Source organism: Ostrea edulis, chromosome 7 (genome assembly GCF_947568905.1).
Source record: "Ostrea edulis chromosome 7, xbOstEdul1.1, whole genome shotgun sequence".
Classification (NCBI taxonomy): domain Eukaryota; kingdom Metazoa; phylum Mollusca; class Bivalvia; order Ostreida; family Ostreidae; genus Ostrea; species Ostrea edulis.
In genome coordinates, this window is record NC_079170.1 from 71,379,491 (window position 1) to 71,394,327 (window position 14,837).

Consider the following 14,837-nt stretch of genomic DNA (forward strand, 5'->3'; position numbering starts at 1 on the left):
TAGAGCATAACCTAGTCCCTGTAAAGTATAACCTAGTCCCTGTAAAGTATAACCTAGTCTCTGTAGAGCATAACCTAGTCCCTGTAGAGCATAACCTAGTCCCTGTAGAGCATAACCTAATCCCTGTAAAGTATAACCTAGTCCCTGTAAAGTATAACCTAGTCCCTGTAGAGTATAACCTAGTCCCTGTAAAGTATAACCTAGTCCCTGTAGAGTATAACCTAGTCCCTGTAGAGCATAACCTAGTCCCTGTAGAGCACAACCTAGTCCCTGTAAAGTATAACCTAGTCCCTGTAAAGTATAACCTAGTCCCTTTAGAGTATAACCTAGTCCCTGTAAAGTATAACCTAATCCCTGTAGAGCATAACCTAGTCCCTGTAGAGCATAACCCAGTCCCTGTAGAGCATAACCTAGTCCCTGTAGAGCATAACCTAGTCCCTGTAGAGCATAACCTAGTCCCTGTAGAGTATAACCCAGTCCCTGTAGATCCTAACCTAGTCCCTGTAGAGCCTTACACAGTCTTAACCTATAAAATGCAACTTTGTCTCTGTACAACAGTATCGTATTTCACTGATAATAAATTTTCCATACATGTTTATTATTAGTTTAATCATCAGGCACAATTGAATAGTCTCGTGGGGATTCGGGTTAGAATAGATCCTCAGTACCCCCTTGCTTGTCGTAAGAGGCGATTAAATGGGGCGGTCCTTCGGATGAGACCGCAAAAACAGAGGTCCTGTGTCACAGCAGGTGTGGGACAATAAAGATCCCTCCCTGCTCAATGGCTATAAGCGCTGAGCATAGGCCTAAATTTTACAGCCCTTCACCGGCAGTGGTGACGTCTCAATGTGAGTGAAATATTCTCGAGAGGGACGTTTAACAATATTCAATCAATCAATCACAATTGAATAAATACCCGGTCTCTCTGTGTTATAGACTTTACCAGTCATCTTGAGCTAAATCAACATTTTTGTGCCAGACCCATTTTTGTGTGCATCATAACTCAGTATCTCTATAAATAGTTGAATCTGCAACTACTACATGTAAGAGCTTGACGTATTTGACAGACATTTTTTTCCACAATTTCCTCTGGTACTTAGTCTTGATTTTAATTAAGAAGAAAAAGTTGAACAGATAACAGTTTTATTATCAAGACCTTAGACATACAATGATTACATTATCACATTGTTGTAACCTTTGACATTGAAATATATTTTCCAGATGCATGTACTTATGAAAGAGCTGGCTCGCATTCTACCTCATGCTCCAAGATTGCGTAGCAATAGTAACACATGATGGCTATATTAGACAGATTGATAATGATGGGTAATCAGATCAAACATCCTTAATATAAATCAAATTTACATAATCTGTTAAGAATTGATTATATATTACTGGGTAATTAAGGGGTCTTTCATGAAAAGAAATGAAAAAAAATTTAAGTTTTCATAAAACATATGAAACAACAATTTTATCTTTCTTTCAGTGATTAATTGGTAAACGCATTAAACGTTTCAATGTTCCATGGGAAATACAACATAACTACATGTATTTATTCTATATGTTGAACAAGAGGCCCATGGGCCACATCGCTCACCTGAGCCACCTTGGCTCATATTGAAAGATTTTTCCTGAATAATTGTATGTAAAACTTTGATTCTCTATTGTGGCCCCATACAACCCCTGGAGGCCATGCTTTCAATAAACTTGAATCTGTACTATGTCAAGAAGCTTTCATGTACATTTTAGCTCTTCTGGCCCAGTGGTTCTTGATAAAAAAAATTAAATGACCCACCCTATTTTTGTGGTCATCTCCCCTTTGAAGAGGGCATGGCCCTTCATTTGAACAAACTCGAAAGCCCTTTACCCAAGGATACTTTTGGCTAAGTTTGGTTATTATTGGCCCATTGCTTCTGGAGAAAATATAAAATGTTTAATCACGGACAGACAATGAACAACAGGCGATCAGAAAAGCTCACTTGAGCTTTCAGCTCAGGTGAGCTAAAAAGTATTTACGTATGGAATAATTTTCTTCATATGTGTCTTTTTTCATCCAATGCTATTTCTCCCCACTTTTAAATTAACGTTCAGATTTAAAATACATCAGAGTTTCCTGTAAATATGCATATCGATATGTGATATATGTCCTTATCAACTACAGAGTTTCATAATACTGCCTTGCCTTGCACGTGAGTTAAAACAGTATACCCTTTACAAGTCGTTGCCTGCAGTATATAATAACCTCTCTAGGATAAGAATGAGTTGAATTAAACAATGCTATAATTCTAATATACAAATGATCCATGTGTACATGTATACTCTCCAAAGAAAACAATTTAAACAATGTTAATGTTGCTGAAGAAAATTTACCACAAAGCAAAAGAAATGCAAAAGTTTGGCATCGGATCAAGTGCCTTTGACCTTGTTGACAATATACAATTACAAACAAAAGAAATAATAATAATTTATTCGTTTTGTGAGTGCACACTCAGTGGAGGTCAGTGGAGGTGCATCTTCTGTTGGCCTCCTCATATGCCATTCCTGTTTTGGAACAAATGAGAACAACGGCCTCTTTTAACATCACTAGGGGCAGGTAGTGAGCTGCCATTCTGGATAGCAAACAAAATTCTATGAAAATTTAAACTTTAAATATTGTGCAATCATAATAAACTATACTGTCTTTAAAAAATTTAAAGGTTGAAAAAGCATAACATACATAAATATACTATATTAAATTAGTTTTTATTGTTTCAAGGATGATATGTTTAAGTTCTAGATATGAATTACTGGTAAGTAGCCTTACAGTGGATAATTTAGAATTTTTTTTACTGAGGTCTTCATTTTGCAAGCCTTGCAGTGTTCTGTATTTGGTAAAATCTAAAATAGATATTGAAAAAATATTATATTCAAAACATGATGAAATCATGAACTCTTTGGGAATAATTTATGATTCAATTGCAACTACATGTAGGATCGTCTATGAAATAGACATGAATGCCCTTTCTTGCAGAGTGGTGAGAAATCAACACACAGAACAATAGATGGAAGGAAGGACATAATTTAGATAATTATAACAAACATTATACAACCTAGCCATATACATGCTTGGATATGAAAAGTATCAATATTAAATGGGAGTATCTCTACCCATGACGAGCCTTGCTGCACATCATTCTGTCCCTGAGTATATTTAGAACGTGTCCCAGTTCCTAAAAATAAAAGTCGGATTAGAAAGCTTTAATATGTTATGTGATGCACTACTTGTGTAAAAATTGAGCAAACATGTTCATTCAACTTCATAAAGATGTGTATTTTGGATCCATACCCAAAATATATATTGACTAATTCCTATCATATCAAAGTAATCAAAATGTGAGCTGCTGATTCTTTAGAAAATTACTTTCTTACCAATATATCAATATACTTTCCCCAAAGCAGTAAAGTTTAATATATTTATTGAACGGATTTTTTTTATAAACTGGTGGTGTCTTTCATGGTCTTCTTCCTCACTGGAAAAATACTGTTGTCTTGTTCATACATGGTTTTGAAGTGGACATTGTTTTCAGAAGTAAGGATGTAGATGTATATCATGTTTTCCCCACAACCCCTGGCCAATGGATTTTTTTTTTTTTTAGGTTCATACAACATTTATTCACATTATGACAGTCAGGGTTTTAACATCATGCCCTTACAAACCCACCTGACTAGGGGGTACAGGGTATTTTATCTACCATTTACTCACACATCCACTCTAATAGGCATTCATTCAAAGATAGGAAAAAAGGAAGAGAATTAGAAAGGAATGAAATTACTCTGGCTTATCATATGTACACTATACAAAATAATATTAATCTAATAGGTTGTCACAAACTAAAGGTTTTAAATGTATAACAAATGTACTGTTATGACATTGATAATAACTTCCGATGATATACATAGGCTAATTAATATATACAATTACATATTATATATTCTGGATGATCTAAAATCTATAAATCTTTTAATTTATGAAATGTATTCCATTTCTTCTCAAAAACATCTACATAATCATTTTTACATGCTAACTGCCTTTCTACTTTGTACACATCTGTCCAAGTGGTAATAAAGTTATTTAACAAAGGCGGATTGCCTCTACATTTGCAACCATACACAAAGTACTTTAAATAATAATTAATCAAATTGATCATTTCATTTTCTGAGCTACCCAGCAAAAAGGTTTTTTTTATCAACAACAATATTTACTGGAAAAAAATCCCTAAACCATGACTGCACATTCTTGCAAAATAAAACAACATTTTCACAGTCATACAAAACATGCTCTATTGATTCCCTTTCTTTTACACAAAACGAACATAAATCGTTGTCTATTTTCTTTATTTTGAACAAAAATAAATTTGTGACTAAAATTTTTTGATTTATACGATATTGTAGCCACTGTAATTTTGTATCCTTTGTAATAGTAAAAACATTTTTATTAATTGTATTCCACTCTTCTTGAGAGATATCAAATTGTATATCCCACTTCTTTTGACCTGTAGGTTTTTCTTCACTATGATTAAAAATTTGGTACAGTTTTTTCTTGTTTCTTTTAAAATATATGAAAGGGGCTATATGTATGGGAATAGTAGGTTCTTGAACTTTTATAAACTGGTTTATTCCATTATCTCTCATTGCTTTCTTCAATGCTTGTCTTAAACCAAAAAATTCCAAAAAATGAGATTTTACTTTATACATTTCCATGAATTGATTATAATTCATGATATCTCCATTCTCATCTAACATTGAGTTAACTGTATATACATTATTTTCACACCATTCTTTCAGATATAAAGTTTTTCTATTTACCTTTATGTTTTCATTGTACCATAAAACACTATTAACCATACGTTCAGAAGATTTTTTTTTCTCAAAAAGACATATTAACCATTTCCAGGATTTACTTACATCCCTCCAAAACATATTCTTTCATTTTTCAAGTTTTTGTAAAGCATACAACGGTCCAAATTTAATAACAATGGATTTGAATAATTAGGAGCTAGGATGAACTAAAAATTGTCTACCACACCACATACAAACAAGAGGCCCAAGGGCCACATCGCTCACCTGAGTCACTTTGGCTCATACATATGTATTTAAAGATTTTTCCTATATATTTGTATGCAAAACTTTGATCCCCCATGTGACCCCATCCTACCTCTGGGAGCCATGATTTTCACAAACTGAAATCTGAAATATGTCAGGAAGCTTTCATGTCAATATCAGCTTTTCTGGCTCAGTGGTTCTTGAGAAAAAGATTTTTAAACATTTTCCTTATATATTTGTATGTAAAACTTTGATCCCCTATTGTGGCCCCATCCAACACCCGGGGGCCATGATTTGAACAAACTTGAATCTGCATTATGTCAGAAAGCTTTCATGTAAATATCAGTTTTTCTGGATCAGTGGTTCTTGAGAAGATTTTTAAACATTTTCCTTATATATTTGTATGTAAAACTTTGATCCCCTATTGTGGCCCCATCCAACCCCCAGGGGCCATGATTTTAATAAACTTGAATTTGTACTATGCCAGTAAGCTGTCATGTAAATTTCAGCTTTTCTGGCCAAGTGGCTCTTGATTAGAAGATTTTTGAATGACCCCACTCTATATTTGCATTTTTGTGATTATCTCCCCTTTGAAAGGGACATGACCCTTCTTTTGAACAAACTTGAAAGCCCTTTACTCAAGGATGCTTTGTGGGAAGTTTGGTTGAAATTGGTCCAGCGGTTCTTGAGAAGAAGTCGAAAATGTAAAACGTTTATGATGCCGACGACGACAGACAACGGGCAAATTTTGATCAGAAAAGCTCACTTGAGCCTTTGGCTCAAGTGAGCTAAAAATATAAATGCTCACCATTTACGAATATCACAGTTTATCATTCCTGTCGGTGCATGGAGTAAACTGCCAATCTGCAAGATATTTAATTATCAAATACTTTTATGCTATTCTCTAAACTGAGCACACTAAAACCTCTAATTCATATAATACAACACAAGAGATGTTTCTAAAACACATATGCCCCCAAGTTGCAAAATTGAAAGGGTTATACCCGTGCCTCATTTAATTGATAGTAGTATCACCAATTCAAAATATTGAGCAGACAATACCTTCCTATGTCAAGAGTGGACTGACCATGTGACCTAAGAATCAATAGGGGTCATCTACTCCTTATATATGCTGTACAAGTGTACCAAGTTTGTTGTCAATCAACCAATTAATTCGTAAAATATAGGAAACATCCCCCTTAATGTATTGAATAGTATGAAGGAGAATGCATGGGCAGGAAGATAGACATGAACTCTGATAAGCCGTATAGGAGGAGAAGCGTTCACAAACTATTTTATACCCTACACCCCTCAGATCCACTTTAACTTTAAGGATAGCAATTGGATCCTCCTGTCCCTACAACTTACACATCTACAAATGGCATTGAAGCATTGTACAAATTCTCAAGTCTATCAGATAAGCCATATAGGAGAAGTGTTCACAAGGTATTTTAACATCCTCCACCCCTTTTAGATCCACTATATCTTTTAGGAAAAACTTTGGATCCTCCCATTCCGACAATATGCACATCTACAAATGACAATTAAGCATTGTACAAAGTTTCAAGTCTATCCAATAAGCCATATGGGAGGAGAAGAGTTCATAAGCTATTTTACATCTTCCACCCCTCTTAGATCCACTATAACTCTTAGGAAAACAATTGGATCCTCCCGTCCCAACAATATTCACATCTGTAAATGACAATGAAGCATTGTACAAAGTTTCAAGTCTATCTGATAAGCCATATAGGTGGAGAAGCGTTCACAAGATTTTGTGACAGAAGGAAGGACGGACAGAAAGTACAAATACAATATGTCTCCCCCTGGAAGAGGGAAGATATAATTATATGAGTGCATGTTTATATACACACAGCACTAAACATAACTTAAAGTAATTCCACCCTCCTATGATGTCATCAGATTTTGCAAAATCAATGATTTATTTAGATTTATGCATGATAGGAACATAAATTTTGTTAGTCTTTTCCGATAGTTATTGTAAAAAAAACACAAAAAACTGTTAAAACAAGAGGTACTGTGAGCAATGCTCACTAAGAATACCCCCCGCTTACCCCAATCTCCTAAAGGGTGTTGGAAATATATAGGTAAAACTTCAATATTATGATCCAAAAGGTATCTAGGAACACAGCATCTCCATGCGATGAAAAAAGCCGTTAAAGAATTTAAATGGAAACCATATTGCTACTTTGATGTCCAGTGCGCGTGACCTTTGACCTTTTGACCCCAAAATCGATAGGGAACATCTTCATCCCATGGGTAGTTCATATATATGATATGGTAACGGTAGGTGGAAAGGATAATGCTTTAGAGCCCGGAAACCATTGCGTCTACAGACGGACGGACAGACGGACGGACGGACAGACAGACGGACAACCCGATTCCAGTATACCCCCCCCCACAACTTGTTGCGGGGGGTATAATAAACTATTTCAAAAGTCTAAGTTATAGATGAATAATCAATGATACGATTTAAATCAAAATAGATGTGTGTAACATTTCACTATAAAGAGTTGTATGAAAATGTGATTTGTGGAAATAAATAATAATGCTATAATTCTAATTAGAGGCCTGTGATCTTAATCACATCCTAATTAGTGTTAGAGTCAGCCCCCTGAACTGGAGCATATCCTAATTAGTGTTAGAATCAGGCCCGTGAACTCAATCACATTTTACTTAGTGTTATAATTAGGCCCGTGAACTCAATCACATTTAATTAGTGTTAGAATCAGGCCCGTGAACTCAATCACATGCTAGTTAGTGTTAGAATCAGGCCCGTGAACTGGATCACATTTTAATTAGTGTTAGAATCAAGCCCGTGAACTGGATCATATCCTGATTAGTTTTAGAATCAGGCCCGTGAACTCAATCACATTTTACTTAGTGTTAGAATTAGGCCCGTGAACTCAATCACATTTAATTAGTGTTAGAATCAGGCCCGTGAAGTCAACCACGTGCTAGTTAGTGTTAGAATCAGGCCCGTGAACTGGATCACATTTTGATTAGTGTTAGAATCAGGCCCGTGAACTGGATCATATCCTAATTAGTGTTAGAAGCAGGCTCGTGAACTCAATCACATGCTAATTAGTGTTAGAATCAGGCCCGTGAACTGGATCACATTTTAATTAATGTTAGAATCAGGCCCGTGAACTGGATCATATCCTAATTAGTGTTAGAAGCAGGCCCGTGAACTCAATCACATGCTAATTAGTATTAGAATCAGGCCCGTGAACTCAATCACATGCTAATTAGTGTTAGAATCAGGCCCGTGAACTCAATCACATTTTACTTAGTGTTAGAATTAGGCCCGTGAACTCAATCACATTTAATTAGTGTTAGAATCAGGCCCGTGAAGTCAACCACGTGCTAGTTAGTGTTAGAATCAGGCCCGTGAACTGGATCACATCTTGATTAGTGTTAGAATCAGGCACGTGAACTGGATCATATCCTAATTAGTGTTAGAAGCAGGCCTGTGAACTCAGTCACATGCTAATTAGTGTTAGAATCAGGCCCGTGAACTCAATCACATGCTAGTTAGTGTTAAAATCAGACCCGTAAACTGGATCACATTTTAATTAGTGTTAGAATCAGGCCCGTGAACTGGATCATATCCTGATTAGTTTTAGAATCAGGCCCGTGAACTCAATCACATTTTCCTTAGTGTTAGAATTAGGCCCGTGAACTCAATCACATTTAATTAGTGTTAGAATCAGGCCCGTGAACTCAATCACATCTTATTTAGTGTTAGAGACAGGCCCGTGAAGTGGACCATATCCTAATTAGAAGCCCATGAACTCAATCACATCCTAATTAGAACCCTGTGAACTCAATCAAATCCTTATTAGTGTTGATTCTGTACCTCCACTTACAAAATTTTTTTAATATGCATCTCGGGTACGAGTTAATACTAGGCCTTTAGTAAAAACGAAAGTAAATTGTATGACGTATGCAATTTGTGTGTGTTTGAGTTCACGGAACTTCCGATTGTATCAGTTCACGGGCTTATAGACCCTGCCCAGGTGAAAACTCTGGTACGTTTGTAGAAGAATTTTCAGAAAAGTTTATGTACCTAGGTGACGAACAGTAACTTCTGCAAATTATGTGTCATTAAGAGAGAAATCTCAAAAAATCGCTATCCGGGACTTTCGGGTTTCGGCCGTACTACATTTAACACTCATCATACCACCCACCCGTGGAAAAACCCGAATGCGTAACATTTACATGACAACGACAGGGGTGGTTCAACCTAAAATACCTTAAGTTTCTTGACGATCAGAACTTTATGAAGAACGCAGGGAACTGACTGTTTATGGCAAAAGGATATGCAGTTATCAATGAACACACAATCAGGTAAATATATCAATGTATATATACAATTTTACTTTCGGTTAGGGGGATAGGAAAACCCGAATATAGATAACACCCTCGTTTCCACAGAAGTTAAGTTTGATTCTTATTCAGACACGGTTTTACGTACCCTCCTGTGTGGGGGTGTTGCTAAAACGTGGAACGGAAAATGAGACGGAACGGAAAACATTATATGCATTAATGTTATGAGGTCAGCATTTTGTAAAATAAAAAGTTCATCATGAACAAAGAAAGCAGAAATTACACACAGAGAGCGGGAAGTCATTCACAAAATCCACCGTTTCATATACTTCATAGTAATAAATATGTATCTTAAAATCATTAACTTACCATGAAAAATATTAATAGAGAAAATATATTTTTTTTAATCATACTGAAAAAAACTTGAATTTTCAAATTTCATATTGATAAAAGCTCCCCCCCCCTTCCCTCCCGAAAACAACATTGTAAAAGATAAAATAAATCTTTCAACAATTTTCCCCAAAGATAGCCTTCTTAAATCGAACTTGCTTTTATTTTTAATTTAGTTCTACTTCGGGTATAATATATGACTGTATGTATTTATGTATCACATCAAGTTTTAAAGCGAACGAGTCCAGTGTGTATTTAATGGTTTGGCTCGTTTGGGATGAATTTATGTGAAAGTTCGTATATTTACCGATATCATGCGGATTAGTGTTGAACCCGAAGAGATACAGCGGAAAAGAAAGATTGAAACAGAACTAATAAAAACTAAGGTGAAGTTTACGATCCATAGTATGAGGAATTAACAGATATGAAATAGCCAAAAGACTAACTGACAATTTCTGCTTGAATGGAATTAAAAGGTTGTGTTATCATTAATCTAAATATTCAGATACAAGTATTTAGAATAGACATAAACTGCTAGAAGTCCTAAAAAACAATATATCAAACACAAGATGTGTAACTTAATGCTGACTTAATAAGATCACGAATTGTCGTTGTTATATCCTGTTGTAAGTATACACATAATATTATGTGTAAATTTACACGTAAATGTGCGTTAATGACGTTTTACCATCAGATGGGGGGGGGGGGGGGGGGGGGGGGGGGGGGGGGGCATATAAAGTACATGTGTTCTTTCCATTCTCTAGCTATAGGTGGCATTGCTCGCTAGCACATCTGTCAATGCCGACATTTCGAAATTCTTGTAAAACGCTTTATAAATTCTTCTACAAACATTTCACTTCGCTTAATCGATTAATGATGTAGAATTTTAAGATAAAATTGTTTTATCTCTTGTATACTCTTGTATACAAATTCCCAAAATTTGGATTTTAATCATAATAATGTATTTTATTAGTGTCCAGGAGTCCGTGTTTGCCCGAGTATCTATTTCGTATTGCTTATGCAAGGTGAAGATAACGAACAGTGATCAATCTCATAACTCCTATAAGCAATACAAAATAGATAGTTGGGCAAACACGGACCCCTGGACACACCAGAGGTGGGATCAGGTGCCTAGGAGGAGTAAGCATCCCCAGTTAACCGGTCACACCTGTCGTGAGCCCTATATCCTGATCAGGTAAACGGAGTTATCCGCAGTCACAATCAGTGTGCCAAGAACGGCTTAACAATCGGTATGAAGCACGTCAGACAGCATTTGACCCAATCAAGGTTGTACTGACGCACTAGATCGTTATAACGACCATAGAATTTGCGAAATGCTGACTTCAATCGAGACTGTTGAAACCCTGTGCCATCAACTTGTTTGTCAGTAGCTTACCTCGATTTAAAAACTGACTAAACGCTGAACAAGCTCTTGCATATCGAATCAGCTGAGATATATAAAAACCATATGCAGGTGATAATGGAATATTGCTACATAAATATGGGAAGTTGACGATGGAGAAGATGAAATCATCCCGTTTGTCATACAGTTGTGTTGTCAGTTTGCCGTTAATGTCTACTTTCAATAAAATATCTAAGTATGAAGCAGAAGTGGACGACTCTGTGGTGTTATGAGATTCATCACTGTTCGTTATCTTCGCCTTTCATGAAAGCTTCCTGACAAAGTGCAAATTTGAGTGTGTTCAAATCATGGGTCCTGTGGTAGGTTGGGGCCACAATAGGGAATCAAAGTTTGTTCAAGTCATGCCCCCCCCCCCCCCCCAAGTGGAAGTTGGGGTCATAATAGGGGATCAAAGTTTTACATGGTAATAAATAGAAAAAAAAATCTTCAAAAATCTTGTCAAGAAACATTGGATCAGAAAACCTGACATTTACTACATGAAAGCTTCCTGACATAGTGCAGATTTAAGTTTGTTCAAATCATGGCTCCTGTGGTAGGTTGCCCGGGGCCACAATAGGGGATCAAAGTTTTAAATAGAAATATATAGAGAACATGTTTAGAATTAAAGAACCATTGCGCCAAAGAAGTTCTTTTACATGAAAGCTTTCTGAGATAGTGCAAATTCAAGTTTGTAAAAACCATGGCTTCCAGGGTTAGGTTGCCCATATAGGGACTAAGTTTCTCTCTCTCTCTCTCTCTCTCTCTCTCTCTCTCTCTCTCTCTCTCTATATATATATATATATATAAAAGCACTGAGAAGGCCACGACACTGTTGGTATTTAAAACTCAAATTTTTTACGCAACCCGCGTCTTTATCAAGAGACATATATTACATAAACAAATAACACACCACGAAAAACGACAAGTATCAATAAACTACATTGGTAACAAGAATAATACACTGTTGTACTAGGTGATAAAAATGGTGGTTTTGTTGTAAAGCGTGTTTACTGACGTCAGATGGTGTAGAAAGTTTGTACCATGGTCGGGTCGGGATGAAAATAGAATTATTCTTGAAATTACAGAAATCAGATAAATTTAGAGGGAAAACTTCTAAAACAATGTGATTATGAAATAAAATAGTGGGGAGATAATGATATGGAGTGATTAAGTTCAAAACAATAGTTGGTAGTCCGTACCATTGATGCTTCAGATATGGTAAATAGTGCTGGCAACGAAAAATAATATGATTGCTAGAAGAACACGATTAAACAACAAAGTCAATCAAAAGACACAGATCTCACATTAAAATCAACAATCCAAGAGGTGAATGGGAGAGAAGTCTAAGGAAAAAGATACTGTATTATCTTTTTCAAGTTAAAATATTTTTCAAGGTCAGACAATTTAAAGCCCATTCTAGAAATTCTAATATCGCAACATAAAGATCTATATGAATTCGAACTTATGTTAATTTGGAATAATGTTTTAACATTGTTTAGAGGTCTCAAGATGATATATAAATAATATACTAATCTTCAAGGTTTTCTTATTGTCACCCCCCCCCCCCCGTTTTAAAAAAGAGAAAAAAGCCGCAATGTCAAGACTAGAATATGAGAGAGAGAGAGAGAGAGAGAGAGAGAGAGAGAGAGAGAGAGGGCAATATAAATTCATGATTGTAGTGATTTCTATTGATGTTCTAACATAATAAGGACGTATTGAATGCCAAACAATAATTGCTATATTGGATATATATATATATATATATATATATATATATATATATATATATATATATATATATATATAATGTCTTTTCACCTTGGAAAAACCGAAACAATTTTATTTGGACCACCCCAAAAATTGAAAAGTGTTACGAGTTTTAAAATTCTATGTAATGGTCATGAAATCAAAGCATCTGATAGTGTTAAATATTTAGGTGTATAGATAAATTTCTATCATGTGAAAATATTGTTTCAAGCATCATTCAAAAGGTAAATGCTAGACTTCATTTTTTTTTTTTACAGAAATGCATCTTGCCTAAATTTACAGCCAATAAAGATCTTATATTCTGCATTAATACAATGCTATTTTAATTATGCATGTTCTTCTTGGTATTGTGGTAATGGCAAACAACTTTAACAAAAATTGCAAGTAAACCAAAACAAAGTTTTATTTCATGGTAAAGCCCCACATTATCTCTATGATCAACTTGATCTAAACAATAACACTAATAGAAGTGCTACAAACAAAATTTTTAGCATACCTATATAAGATAAAAGGCAAATAATCTTCTTGGTTTTTTTTTTTACAATGCTATCAAGGATTGGAATAACTTACCATTAGGTGCAAAAGAGTTGTCAACTAAGCAAAGTTTTAAAAAAGCTGTAAAGTCCTTATTAGACGGCAAGGCAAGGGGCATAACCAGATAACATGTCCAATTTTGTTTAATACTTCCTAGTATTTTTTTTTACAACTAGTATTTTTTTTTATCACTTTAGTATTCTAGTATAAAATATGTCTGGAGCTTGTCATTTTTCACTGCATTATGCAACTATTAATCAAAACCTGCCAACATTCCAACTGTTAGTAATGTAATGGTTATTCTTTTTGTCTGTTGATCATATATATTGTATAAATATAAGGACCCCATTGGAAATAAACTAATTTCAACTTTTATGGGTTATCCTTAGGTTAAGATATCATTTGTCATGTTATTCATAGTCACTTATTCTTTAACTGTTATACGTGCATGGTGCTATAGATTATGACAGGTTTCAATTTGTTAGGTCACCTGAGTAAACTCAGGTGACCTTTAGATTGCAATTGGTGTTCGTCCGTCGTCGTCCGTTGTGCGCCGTGCGTTAACAATTGAACATTTCTAACTTCTTAATATCTACCAGTCCGATTCTTTTCAAATTTAATATAAAGCAATATATCATTGGGACAAGGGCGATATAAATTGAAAATCACGGGACTCCAGCACCCCTGGGGCCCTAGTGGCGGGGCAAAAACTGCCCAAAATTGACGAATTCCCCAAAATCTTCTCAAGAACCACACATATAAGAAAAACTATATGCATGGTGATGTAGAGCAGGAAGACCTCTGCAAAAATGGTAAATTTCATGATCCCCAGAGTAGGAGTTGTGACCCCAGGGCGGTGTCAAACTTGTTATATAGTGTTTATGTGTAAGACTCTTAACTTGCATCTTCTTTAATGCTATTGATTCTAAATTGAAAGTAAACAGATGTTTAAGAAGAACAGGTAGTCCTTTACCAGAATTGTAAATTGATTATTCCAGGGGTAGCGGTTTTGGTATCAGGGCGGGGCCAAAATTGTCAGTTATTAATGTGTGAACAATAGACATTTTTAACTTCTTCTTGATAACCATCTTTCCAATTCTTTTCAAATTTGGCATGAAACATATTTGGAACAAAGGGACTATTAATTGTAAATTTCAATATTCCTGCACCCCTGGGGTCTTCGGAGCAGGGCAAAAACTTCCCCAAAATAATTTTTTTTCAAAAATCTTCTCAACCACACACATATAAGAAGAATTAAATGCATACTGATGTAGAGCAGGTAGGTTTCTATCAAAATTGTAAATTTCATGATCTC

The 14,837-nt window shown here is 35.3% G+C and overlaps 1 protein-coding gene and 1 long non-coding RNA gene across 3 annotated transcripts in view; one reads left to right on the forward strand and one right to left on the reverse strand.

Moving 5' to 3' along the window:
* Positions 1–1,708: 1,708 nt before the first annotated feature.
* LOC130048475 (uncharacterized) lies at positions 1,709–7,917 on the reverse strand. Of its 2 annotated transcripts, XR_008797269.1 has the most exons (5): positions 7,155–7,917; positions 5,891–5,946; positions 3,148–3,209; positions 2,804–2,877; positions 1,709–2,609 (listed from the first exon to the last, which is right to left on the reverse strand). It is a non-coding gene; the product is annotated as an uncharacterized LOC130048475 (long non-coding RNA). The 2 variants fall into 2 exon arrangements; XR_008797268.1 differs by lacking the exon at positions 7,155–7,917 and having other exon boundaries at positions 5,891–6,318.
* A 1,379-nt stretch (positions 7,918–9,296) lies between these two features.
* Positions 9,297–14,837, forward strand: part of LOC125654906 (ankyrin-2-like) — a 30,178-nt gene continuing 24,637 nt past the window's right edge. The window contains exon 1 of the mRNA XM_048885013.2: positions 9,297–9,450. The gene's annotated coding sequence lies outside the window, so the exon portion shown is untranslated. The remainder of the gene's footprint in view (positions 9,451–14,837) is intronic.